Source organism: Eubalaena glacialis, chromosome 3 (genome assembly GCF_028564815.1).
Source record: "Eubalaena glacialis isolate mEubGla1 chromosome 3, mEubGla1.1.hap2.+ XY, whole genome shotgun sequence".
NCBI classification, from domain to species: domain Eukaryota; kingdom Metazoa; phylum Chordata; class Mammalia; order Artiodactyla; family Balaenidae; genus Eubalaena; species Eubalaena glacialis.
In genome coordinates this window covers 100064838-100078129 of record NC_083718.1, presented here as the reverse complement: position 1 = coordinate 100078129, position 13292 = coordinate 100064838, and the positions used below count along the sequence as shown (strand labels likewise).

Here is a 13292-nt window from a genome sequence, read left to right as displayed (position 1 = left end):
AGCTTCAGAGCCATGGAGGAGAGCGCAGCCACAGGGGTGCAGAGGGCAAAGCGGAGAGATTCCCACAAAAAGGATCGTCGCTGAGCAGCACTCACCAGCCCGAGAGGCTTGTCTGCTCACCCGCCGGGGCGGGCGGGGGCTGGGAGCTGAGGCTCGGGCTTCGGTCGGATCGCAGGGAGAGGACTGGGGTTGGCGGCGTGAACACAGCCTGAAGGGGCTAGCGCACCACAGCTAGCCGGGAGGGAGCCCGAGAAAAAGTCTGTAGCTGCCGAAGGGGCAAGAGACTTTTTCTTGCCTCTTTGTTTCGAGGCGCGCAAGGAAGAGGGGATTCAGAGCGCTGCTTAAACGAACTCCAGAGACGGGCGCAAGCCGCGGCTATCAGTGCGGACCCCAGAGGCGGGCTCGAGCCGCGGCTATCAGTGCGGACCCCAGAGGCGGGTGCGAGCCACGGCTATCAGCGCAGACCCCAGAGACAAGCGCGAGCCGCGGTTATCAGCGCGGACCCCAGAGACGGGCATGAGACGCTAAGGCTGCTGCTGCCACCACCAAACAGCCTGTGGGCGAGCACAGGTCACTCTCCACACCCCCCCTCCCGGGAGCCTGTGCAGCCCGCCACGGCCAGCCTCCCGCGATCCAGGGACAACTTCCCCGGGAGAACGCACGGCGCGCCTCAGGCTGCTGCAACGTCACGCCGGCTTCTGCCGCCGCAGGCTCGCCCCGCCTCCTCCGTACCGCTCCCTCCCCCCGGCCTGACTGAGCCAGAGCCCCCGAATCAGCTGCTCCTTTAACCCCATTCTGTCTGGGCGGGGAACAGACGCCCTCAGGCGACCTACATGCAGAGGCGGGTCCAAATCCAAAGCTGAACCCCGGGAGCTGTACGAACAAAGAAGAGAAAGGGAAATCTCTCCCAGCAGCCTCAGAAGCAGCGGATTAAAGCTCCACAAACAACTTGATGTGCCTGCATCTGTTGAATACCTGAATAGACAACGAATCATCCCAAATTTAGGAGGTGGACTTTGGGAGCAGGATATATTAATTTTTCCCCTTTTCCTTTTTTTGTGAGTGTATATGTGTATGCTTCTGGGTGAGATTTTGTCTGTATAGCTTTGCTCTCACCGTTAGTCCTAGGGTTAGGTCCGTCCGTTTTTTTTTCTTACTTAAAAAAATTTTTTTTCCCTAATAAATGTTTTCTTAATAATTTTTTCCTTATTTTCTATTTTTAAAAAATTTAAAAAAATGTTTCAATAAGTTTTTTCATATTTTTTATTTTAAAAAATTAAAAAATTTTTTCCTTAATAAATTTTTTTCTTAATAATTTTTTTCTTATTTTTTATTATAAATAAATCTATTTTTAAAAATTAAAAAATTTTTTTCTTAAATTTATTCTTAATAATTTTTTTTCTTATTTTTTATTATAATAGCTTTATTTTATTTTATTTTATCCTCTTTCTTTCTTTCTTTCTATTTTTTCTCCCTTTTATTCTGAGCCATGTGGATGAAAGGCTCTTGGTGCTCCAGCCAGGCATCAGGGCTGTGCCTCTGAGGTGGGAGAGCCAACTTCAGGACACTGGTCCACAAGAGACCTCCCAGCTCCACGTAATACCAAACGGCGAAAATCTCTCAGAGATCTCCATCTCAATATCAAGACCCAGCTTCACTCAACGACCAGCAAGCTACAGTGCTGGACACCCTATGCCAAACAACTAGCAAGACAGGAACACAGCCCCATCCATTAACAGAGAGGCTGCCTAAAATCATAATAAGGCCACAGACACCTCAAAACACACCACCAGACGTGGACGTGCCCACCAGAAAGACAAGATCCAACCTCATCCACCAGAACACAGGCACTAGTCCCCTCCACCAGGAAGCCTACACAAACCACTGAACCAACCTTAGCCACTGGGGACAGATACCAAAAACAACGGGTACTACGAACCTGCAGCCTGTGAAAAGGAGACCCCAAACACACTAAGATAAGCAAAATGAGAAGACAAAAAAACACACAGCAGGTGAAGGAGCAGGGTCAAAACACACCAGACCTAACAAATGAAGAGGAAATAGGCAGTCTACCTGAAAAAGAATTCAGAATAATGATAGTAAGGATGATCCAAAATCTTGGAAATAGAATAGACAAAATGCAAGAAACATTTAACAAGGACGTAGAAGAACTAAAGAGGAACCAAGCAATGATGAAAAACACAATAAATGAAATTAAAAACACTCTAGACGGGATCAATAGCAGAATAACTGAGGCAGAAGAAAGGATAAGTGACCTGGAAGATAAAATAGTGGAAATAACTACTGCAGAGCAGGATAAAGAAAAAAGAATGAAAAGAACTGAGGACAGTCTCAGAGACTTCTGGGACAACATTAAACGCACCAACATTTGAATTATAGGGGTCCCAGAAGAAGAAGAGAAAAAGAAAGGGACGGAGAAAATATTTGAAGAGATTATAGTTGAAAACTTCCCTAATATGGGAAAGGAAATAGTTAATCAAGTCCTGGAAGCACAGAGAGTCCCATACAGGATAAATCCAAGGAGACACACACCAAGACACATATTAATCAAACTGCCAAAAATTAAATATAAAGAAAACATATTAAAAGCAGCAAGGGAAAAACAACAAATAACACACAAGGGAATCCCCATAAGGTTAACAGCTGATCTTTCAGCAGAAACTCTGCAAGCCAGAAGGGAGTGGCAGGATATACTTAAAGTGATGAAGGAGAAAAACCTACAACCAAGGTTACTCTACCCAGCAAGGATCTCATTCAGATTTGATGGAGAAATTAAAACCTTTACAGACAAGCAAAAGCTGAGAGTTCAGCACCACCAAACCAGCTTTACAACAAATGCTAAAGGAACTTCTCTAGGCAAGAGACACAAGAGAAGGAAAACACCTACAATAACAAACCCAAAACATTTAAGAAAATGGGAATAGGAACATACATATCGATAATTACCTTAAATGTAAATGGATTAAATGCTCCCACCAAAAGACACAGACTGGCTGAATGGATACAAAAATAAGACCCATATATATGCTGTCTACAAGAGACCCACTTCAGACCTAGAGACACATACAGACTGAAAGTGAGGGGATGGAAAAAGATATTCCATGCAAATGGAAATCAAAAGAAAGCTGGAGTAGCAATTCTCATATCAGACAAAATAGACTTTAAAATAAAGACTATTACAAGAGACAAAGAAGGACACTATATAATGATCAAGGGATCGATCCAAGAGGAAGGTATAACAATTGTAAATATTTATGCACCCAACATAGGAGCACCTCAATACATAAGGCAAATACTAACAGCCATAAAAGGGGAAATCGACAGCAACACAATCATAGTAGGGGACTTTAACACCCCACTTTCACCAATGGACAGATCATCCAAAATGAAAATCAATAAGGAAACACAAGCTTTAAATGATACATTAAACAAGATGGACTTAATTGATATTTATAGGACATTCCACCCAAAAACAACAGAATACACATTTTTCTCAAGTGCTCATGGAACATTCTCCAGGATAGATCATATCTTGGGTCACAAATCAAGCCTTGGTAAATTTAAGAAAATTGAAATCGTATCAAGTATCTTTTCCGACCACAACGCTATGAGACTAGATATCAATTACAGGAAAAGATCTGTAAAAAATACAAACACATGGAGGCTACACAATACACTACTTAATAACGAAGTGATCACTGAAGAAATCAAAGGGGAAATCAAAAAATACCTAGAAACAAATGACAATGGAGACACGATGACCCAAAACCTATGGGATGCAGCAAAAGCAGTTCTAAGAGGGAAGTTTATAGCAATACAAGCCTACATCAAGAAACAGGAAACATCTCGAATAAACAACCTAACCTTGCACCTAAAGCAATTAGAGAAAGAAGAACAAAAAAACCCCAAAGCTAGCAGAAGGAAAGAAATCATAAAGATCAGATCAGAAATAAATGAAAAAGAAATGAAGGAAACAATAGCAAAAATCAATGAAACTAAAAGCTGGTTCTTTGAGAAGATAAACAAAATTGATAAACCATTAGCCAGACTCATCAAGAGAAAAAGGGAGAAGACTCAAATCAATAGAATTAGAAATGAAAAAGGAGACGTAACCACTGACACTGCAGAAATACAAACGATCATGAGAGATTACTACAAGCAACTCTATACCAATAAAATGGACAACCTGGAAGAAATTGACAGATTCTTAGAAATGCACAACCTGCCGAGACTGAACCAGGAAGAAATAGAAAATATGAACAGACCAATCACAAGCACTGAAATTGAAACTGTGATTAAAAATCTTCCAACACACAAAAGCCCAGGACCAGATGGCTTCACAGGCGAATTCTATCAAACATTTAGAGAAGAGCTAACACCTATCCTTCTCAAACTCTTCCAAAATATTGCAGAGGGAGGAACACTTCCCAACTCATTCTACGAGGCCACCATCACCCTGATACCAAAACCAGACAAAGATGTCACAAAGAAAGAAAACTATAGGCCAATATCACTGATGAACATAGATGCAAAAATCCTCAACAAAATACTAGCAAACAGAATCCAACAGCACATTAAAAGGATTATACACCATGATCAAGTGGGGTTTATTCCAGGAATGCAAGGATTCTTCAATATACGCAAATCAATCAACGTGATACATCATATTAACAAATTGAAGGAGAAAAACCATATGATCATCTCAATAGATGCAGAGAAAGTTTCGACAAAATTCAACACCCATTTATGATAAAAGTCCTGCAGAAAGTAGGCATAGAGGGAACTTTCCTCAACATAATAAAGGCCGTATATGACAAACCCACAGCCAACATTGTCCTCAATGGTGAAAAACTGAAACCATTTCCACTAAGATCAGGAACAAGACAAGGTTGCCCACTCTCACCACTATTATTCAACATAGTTCTGGAAGTGTTAGCCCCAGCAATCAGAGAAGAAAAAGAAATAAAAGGAATCCAAATCGGAAAAGAAGAAGTAAAGCTGTCACTGTTTGCAGATGACATGATACTATACATAGAGAATCCTAAAGATGCTACCAGAAAACTACTAGAGCTAATCAATGAATTTGGTAAAGTAGCAGGATACAAAATTAATGCACAGAAATCTCTTGCATTCTTATATACTAAGGATGAAAAATCTGAAAGTGAAATTAAGAAAACACTCCCGTTTACCATTGCAACAAAAAGAATAAAATATCTAGGAATAAACCTACCTAAGGAGACAAAAGACCTGTATGCAGAAAATTATAGGACACTGATGAAAGAAATTAAAGATGATACAAATAGATGGAGAGATATACCATGTTCTTGGATAGGAAGAATCAACATTGTGAAAATGACTCTGCTACCCAAAGCAATCTACAGATTCAATGCAATCCCTATCAAACTACCACTGGCATTTTTCACAGAACTAGAACAAAAAATTTCACAATTTGTATGGAAACACAAAAGACCCCGAATAGCCAAAGCAATCTTGAGAACAAAAAATGGAGCTGGAGGAACCAGGCTCCCTGACTTCAGACTTTATTACAAAGCTACAGTAATCAAGACAGTTTGGTACTGGCACAAAAACAGAAATATAGATCAATGGAACAGGATAGAAAGCCCAGAGATAAACCCACGCACATATGGTCACCTTATCTTTGATAAAGGAGGCAAGCATATACAGTGGAGAAAAGACAGCCTCTTCAATAAGTGGTGCTGGGAAAATTGGACAGGTACATGTAAAAGTATGAAATTAGAACACTCGCTGACACCATACACAAAAATAAACTCAAAATGGATTAAAGACCTAAGTGTAAGGCCAGACACTATCAAACTCTTAGAGGAAAACATAGGCAGAACACTCTATGACGTAAATCACAGCAAGATCCTTTTTGACCCACCTCCTAGAGAAATGGAAATAAAAACACAAATAAACAAATGGGACCTAATGAAACTTAAAAGCTTTTGCACAGCAAAGGAAACCATAAACAAGACCAAAAGACAACCCTCAGAATGGGAGAAAATATTTGCAAATGAAGCAACTGACAAAGGATTAATCTCCAAGATTTACAAGCAGCTCATGCAGCTCAATAACAAAAAAACAAACAACCCAATCCAAAAATGGGCAGAAGACCTAAATAGACATTTCTCCAAAGAAGATACACAGATTGCCAACAGACACATGAAAGAATGCTCAACATCATTAATCATTAGAGAAATGCAAATCAAAACTACAATGAGGTATCATCTCACACCGGTCAGAATGACCATCATCAAAAAATCTAGAAACAATAAATGCTGGAGAGGGTGTGGAGAAAAGGGAACCCTCTTGCACTGTTGGTGGGAATGTAAATTGATACAGCCACTATGGAGAACAGTATGGAGGTTCCTTAAAAAACTAAAAATAGAACTACCATACGACCCAGCAATCCCACTACTGGGCATATACCCTGAGAAAACCATAATTCAGAAAGAGTCATGTACCAAAATATTCATTGCAGCTCTGTTTACAATAGCCAGGACATGGAAGCAACCTAGGTGTCCATCATCGGATGAACGGATAAAGAAGATGTGGCACATATATACAATGGAATATTACTCAGCCATAAAAAGAAATGAAATGGAGGTGTTTGTAATGAGGTGGACGGAGTTAGAGTCTGTCATACAGAGTGAAGTAAGTCAGAAAGAGAAAAAGAAATACAGTATGCTAACACATATATATGGAATCTAAGGAAAAAAAAAAAAAAAAAGGTCATGAAGAACCTAGTGGCAAGACGGGAATAAACACACAGACCTACTAGAGAATGGACTTGAGGATATGGGGAGGGGGAGGGGTGAGATGTGACAGGGTGAGAGAGTGGCATGGACATATATACACTACCAAATGTAAAATAGATAGCTAGTGGGAAGCAGCCGCATAGCACAGGGAGATCAGCTCGGTGCTTTGTGACCACCTAGAGGGGTGGGATAGGGAGGGTGGGAGGGAGGGAGATGCAAGAGGGAAGAGATATGGGAACATATGTATATGTATAACTGATTCACTTTTTATAAAGCAGAAACTAACACACCATTGTAAAGCAATTATACTTCAATAAAGATGTTTAAAAAAAAAAATTGCAACCTCATTTTTGAGGGCTAATTTAAGGAAAAAAAAATAATATATGACATCAACTTCTAGAACTTCAAAAAAATCTAATGCTGCTCGTGGAGAACATGTTTTTCAGTATCTCTTACTTAAGAATCCACATTATAAAGCCTTCTTATCATACTAGTGAAAGTTTCTTTCCCTCAAGGACTGTTGTATTATTTTGTGAGACAGTAAGAATTTCGTAATTCATCTTTTTTTTTTAAATTGACCTTATTGTCAGAAAACTTAGAGTAAAATTTCAGATTTACAATAAAAATATGATTATCTACTATGTGCCAGGCACTGTGCTAGGATTGATCATGCATGTGAATAGCATTGACAAGATCCCTGCCCTCTGGGTGTTTTTAGTCCACTGGGAGAATAGCCATGAAATAGACAGCTAGATCTAATGGTAATGCCCTCAATCCAAGGGCCCAGGCAGCTCGGCCTTGGGGCATTAAAGGTACACATAGGGCAACCAAATAACCAAATGGCAATTTCATTCTTTACTTAGCATTTCAAAGGACATCAAAAGGAATATAATTCAGAGTCTACAGAAATGCATTTCAAAAGTTCCTTTTCCCCTTTCCAAACCCCTCAGACCCCATAGCTATTCCAGAGCCCCACTCATACCAAAACCCAAAACTTTCTTTGCATTCCCAGACAGCTTTCTTTTTCCCTTCTCCCAACATTATCCATGTATTCAATAGTTCAATTTAGCTTCTCTCCTAATAAGCAATAAAGAGTCCTTACTCTTTTGGAGGAGAAAAGACAGGTAAAATAGAGTAGGCAAGTAATAGATTATCTTTAACAAGGAGGTGATTGTCGGGTCTCAGGAAGGCTATAAACACTAAACTTGGATAATTTTTGTCTGGCCATATAATTACAATTGTGAGAGAATACTAGGGAAGTGAGGTTACTCATTTAGCATAGTGGTCAGGAGACATCTCTCTCACAAAGTGATATTTAAAGTCAAGATCAGTAGCATAAAGAACCAGCTACCCAAGGAGCAAGAGGAAAGACCATCCTGGTAAGGAAACCTCACGGTTGAATGCCTGAGGCCTGTGCCTATTCTCCAAAAACTGAAATGCACTCAATCTAACTACAGCAAACAGGTGTGTGATGTGGCTGAAGAGATGGGTGGGATAAAACCATGCAGGGCCTTCTGAGGTCCTGGTAAGAATTTTGATATTATACGGAGTGCAGTAAATAGCCAACAAAGGGTCTTAAGTAGGGCAGGACACAGCAGATCACCCTGGATGCTTCCTGAAGAATGACTGGTAAGGAGGGGGCAGGGAATGCAGAAGCTAATCAGAGATGTGGAAGGCTTACACCAGGGAGGTGAGGGTGAAGATTACAAGCAAGTGGTCAGATTTAATCTGCAGAGATTGGTGAGAAACTGATTACATGTGGAGGGAAAAGGCAAATCTTGGCTCTCCATCTAATTACACTTGAATAGATGGGATTGGGAGGAAGAGACTATTTGGATAGAAATATCAAGAGTTCAGTCTTGAAATACAATCCACTATATATTAACTGAACGCTATTATATTTAGAAGCTACAGTAATTAAATTCAATTGCAATAGCTCCTTCAGTGCTATATGGCCAGGGCTTCCAATAGTGTCTGGCAACAAAGCAAGTGCTTAGTAAATATTGGGAGAATAAATGCAATTTCCTCTGATAATTACCCCTCTGGTATTCAGAATCTCTGAGCAATACCTTTAGATTAAAACAAATTTTATTGGATAAAATATAATTTTATATTTAAAATGTGAAAAACATACTCATTGCTTTCATATTCAAACTCCAAGAGGCGAATTTCAAGAAAACGTTCTTATCTAGTGGAGCCTGAGTCTGCGGAGAATGCTTTGAAACATTGTTCTGTTTGACCCCTGATTATTTAAATTTTTCTTTTTAATTCTGTGGCATGTGTGCTTTTTATGGCGAGTGACCTCAAATTCCTTCTGGAAGTAAATGGGGAATAAATTAGAAAGATACACTGTGGCTCAGATTAAACGTGATTTGTGGAGTTTCATGGCTGCATTCCCGCCCCTGCCTCACCCCACTTGGAGAGCGCTCCTTTTCAGGGGTTCATCCTAGGAAACGAAGCTCAGGGGCTGCCCCTCCAGATGACAAGGCAGCCTGGTCGCAGAGCCCCTCCCCAGCTCTAGAATTTCCATACCCCTTTTCCTTCTCTTCTCCCCACTCCCACGAGTCTTAGCATCTAACAGATATATATCCTGGGCTCCTATTTTAGCAGACGTTAATGGTCTCTATGCTATTTTTCCTTAGGTAAGCCATGTGGCACTGTGCCTGGCCTGTGGCACACAGTGAAGAAATCTTAGTGATAATGGTATATGCATTGGTATATGCAATGGTAATAATGGTATATGCATCTCCAAGGGGGCTTTCTTTATTCAAGGGAGTAAATATAAATTGTTAGAATTTCAAGAATTGGGTCAAGTCAGTCAGAAGAAATTCCAGGCAAAAGGGCCTTTCAGTTCCCTTCAATAAATACTACAGAGGCTGGTTCAAAACCTGCCACTTGCTACCATACGCAATGCTGTTTTGCCCCTGTTCTACTTTTTCTTTCTCTAACTTTTCCTTTTAAAAGTCTTATTATTCTATTACTCAATTTCTTTACTTTACCCAACTCTGACTTGTTTCTAGAAAACTTAAGGACACTGATCCTCCAGGTCCTAGTCACAGTGAAAAAAAGAAAAAAAAAAAAAAAAGAAACCTGATTCCAGTTTTAGATAACAGGATTTGAGTCCAGGTGCTTATTTTAGCACCTTCCCGGTTAAAAAATTGTTGTGAACTAAGATCCTGAACTCTATTGTAAATGATATAGCACTGAATTTGTACAAATGTGCTGAAATACTCCTGCCATTGCTAGTTTCCTGAGCTATAAAATGGGTATGACATGTTTATCAATTTAAATCTAACAGAAGAAAACATTAAAAACACTTGATTTAAGGGATTTGGGGGAAACACATCCATAGCTTCCTAACAATATTTTGAACATTGCTATGGGCAATGTTCACATCCACACTTTCCAACATCATTATGAAAACTAGCCTAAGCTAATAAAATAACATTTGCCATCCTATTTCACAGATAACTAAATGGAATTGTGGGAAACAGTGACAAAAAGCCCTTTTGAAAATAAATAAGAATAAATAATGTGTATCAATCAGGCTTTTAAAGATCTAAATATATTTTTTAGAGTGGGATCCCCAGAACTATAGCTCTTGAACATTATTTGGCTCAAAAACTGTTCAAACAACCTCAAGAGCAATCAGTCCTGCTACCACTTCTTCTCACAGGGAAAAAAGAAAAGAAGACATCCTTCTTCCTCCCCTATCCAAGTGGGTCACTGCTGCTTTTCTCTCTGTGAAGCCTTTCTTCCGGAGGTTTGCCAGGTTTATGTGGTCCACTGCACATAATGTTGGAAGTGGCTATGGCCAAAGAAGGTCAGAGAATAGGGCTACTGAGTGGGGATTGGGGTGTGCTTGGGAAGGACAGAGGCTGAGATTTAGGTCACCTCTGGGGAGACTTGAGTTTACCGGATACTTACTGTTTATTGGTATTCATGCTTTTCTATGGTCCATTATAATAGTCTAAATTAAGAGCAGTATTTTAAACTCCTTAAAGGTGATTTGCAAATTTTTTAAAACAAAAATGATCCAACCATCTTATAAACAGCAGAATTGCCATCTTCTGTAAATAGAACTGGCAAGCATTTCATCAGTCTTAAAATATCACCTCCCTTGATTTCCTGCCCCCCTCCCACCAATGCCTCCCTTTCCTTTTCAAAGGTCCTTAAAGCAACACTCCAGAATGCTCTAGGGGGACTTACAGGGCCCCTGTTAATGCCAAAGAGACTGGAAGAAGCTGGTCTGTGGCGAGACACAAGGCTTACTGTTTATCATGTATTGTCATGAATGCTGCAGGATTTCTCAGTTTTCTTTTTCTCCATGGCTTATAGACTAAGAGTACTAGAAATTTAGATAATGGATAAAATAGCAAAATTTGAGCCATAGGCAAAGTCTTAAGCTTCAGGACTTACTTAGATTATTCTACTTTCCTGAGCACAAGACAAGCAAGACCTGTCTTACAAAGCTGGAAGCAGGACTTTCCTGCATAACAAGCTTCAAAAGAGAAAGGAGGAAATAAAATAATGGGATATTCTGATGCTCGAATAAAATCCTATTTTTATTTTGCCTAATTTTAATTTACATGCCATACATGGCATAATTCCTGCTTAAAGAAGCCCTCAACTTGGACTTTGAGCAATTCTCAAAAAAAGGTACTTCTACCTTCTCACCATCTTCATGGGCAAGTCAGTGGAACTCTAAAATACAAACAGAGTTTAATGGATGTTTAATTACATTGTTGAGGTGCTTGGATAAGGCTTAAAGATGAAGAACCCCACCCAGTTTCCCTGTGTGTGGTACAGCCATCTTTCCTGTGATGGAACAATTTAAAGCTACCCATACTCTTCCCTTACGTATATACCTGTAAGGCAGCGACTGATAGTTGCGTACAGCTACCCATTTCTCCTTTCTTCCATAATAGGAGAACCTTGATTTGTAGCCAAGCATAATCCTGCCCAGAATGAAGATGGCATTTCTCGGCTCCCTTGTCAGATGTGGCCACATGACTAAGTTCTGGTCAGTATTATGTAACAGAAGTTTGTAGCACTTCTGCAAAGAAGCCTTAAAAATGAGGATCACCTTCTGCTGCCTAGAATGTAGATTATATAGCTAGAGCTCCAGCAGCTATCTTGGACAACATGTGACCAACCTTGAGGACAGAAGCCATGCTGACAATGGCAGAGCAGGAAGATCTGCGCCTGGGTTCCTGGCAATACCCCAGAGAGCCCAACCCACCCCTTGTCTACCTACCCCAGATTCTCTTCCATGAAAAAGAGAGATAAGCATCCATTTTGTTGAGTCTCTTGCATCCAGAGTTTAGCTGTTTGATTTATGGCAAGTGAACAAAATATTAAGTGATGCGCCTATCAATACAGTCCAAGGAGCCCGCCTACTCTGGACAACAAATTTAACTTCCCTCCTCTGCAGAAATTCCTTCACTCATGTAAGGATCATATGAACAGAACCCATAAGAAAATACCAGCCTAGCATCCTTCCCACAAGAGCAAAGGTGTGAGATCAGCTCTGCCTTTGCATATTATCAGCAACCCCAGCATCCTGTCACTCCAATCCCAACTGCTCAAGTCCAAATATTGCCTATCACTTGAAACCTCACTAGAACAGCACACTAGGTTTATGATGTAGCCCACAATTCATCAGAGACTGGGCAGAGGTCACCAACTTCATCACTTGTGACCCAAACCAAAAAGGTCCCTATAGAATAGCCATTTTATTGATGCATGCAACTACTAAGGTCTTTTAATTATTATAATCAATAACAATAAATTTTAAAAACTACAGTAGTATACTGGAAGATGTCCTCTGAATTTATAAGTCCCTATAGGTATATTAGGATCCTAAATACAAAACAATATTAATAATAGTGATAACAACAGATACCTCTTACAATTCAATACCATATCATTGCTGTTGTACTATCTGGCCACCATTCTGCTTGACACATATATCTGGAATTCAAAATATCATTATCCCTATTTTAGAGGAGGAAACTGAGGCTGAGAGGCTAAACAAATTGGCTAAGACTATGCAGGCAGTCCATGGCAGGGGTTATTGCTGAACCCAGAATTCTCTATAAGCTTAAAACTATTTTAGCTGCACAATCTTATGTCTCAAAATGTTAGAGAAAATAATCTAAGGAAAATCTCTATTTTTCTCCCCTCAGGACTACAATAAAATATTCTAACCCTATTTCCATTTTATATTAACATGAGCATTTCCAAAAACAAAGCAAACAAAAAATCTGATAGAATTTGTCTGCAAAAGGTAAATAATGCTAGAATACAAATGAAGCAAATCACAGAAGTGTTTTTTCTTAATTTCACCTTTTGCTAACAGGTTCAATTTCAGGGTGACCTATATGTTTCCATAACAAGGGTCATTATACACGTTTTAATCTGTGAACCTCAAAACTGTAAAGAAGCTCCTATAATGACACGTCCTTGTGTAATCACATCTCTGTATGCATT

The 13292-nt window shown here is 39.8% G+C and overlaps 1 protein-coding gene across 1 annotated transcript in view; it reads right to left on the bottom strand.

The window, feature by feature from the left end:
- The window catches only part of VAV3 (vav guanine nucleotide exchange factor 3), a 422617-nt gene that overhangs the window by 180522 nt on the left and 228803 nt on the right, over positions 1–13292 (bottom strand). The window lies entirely within an intron of this gene.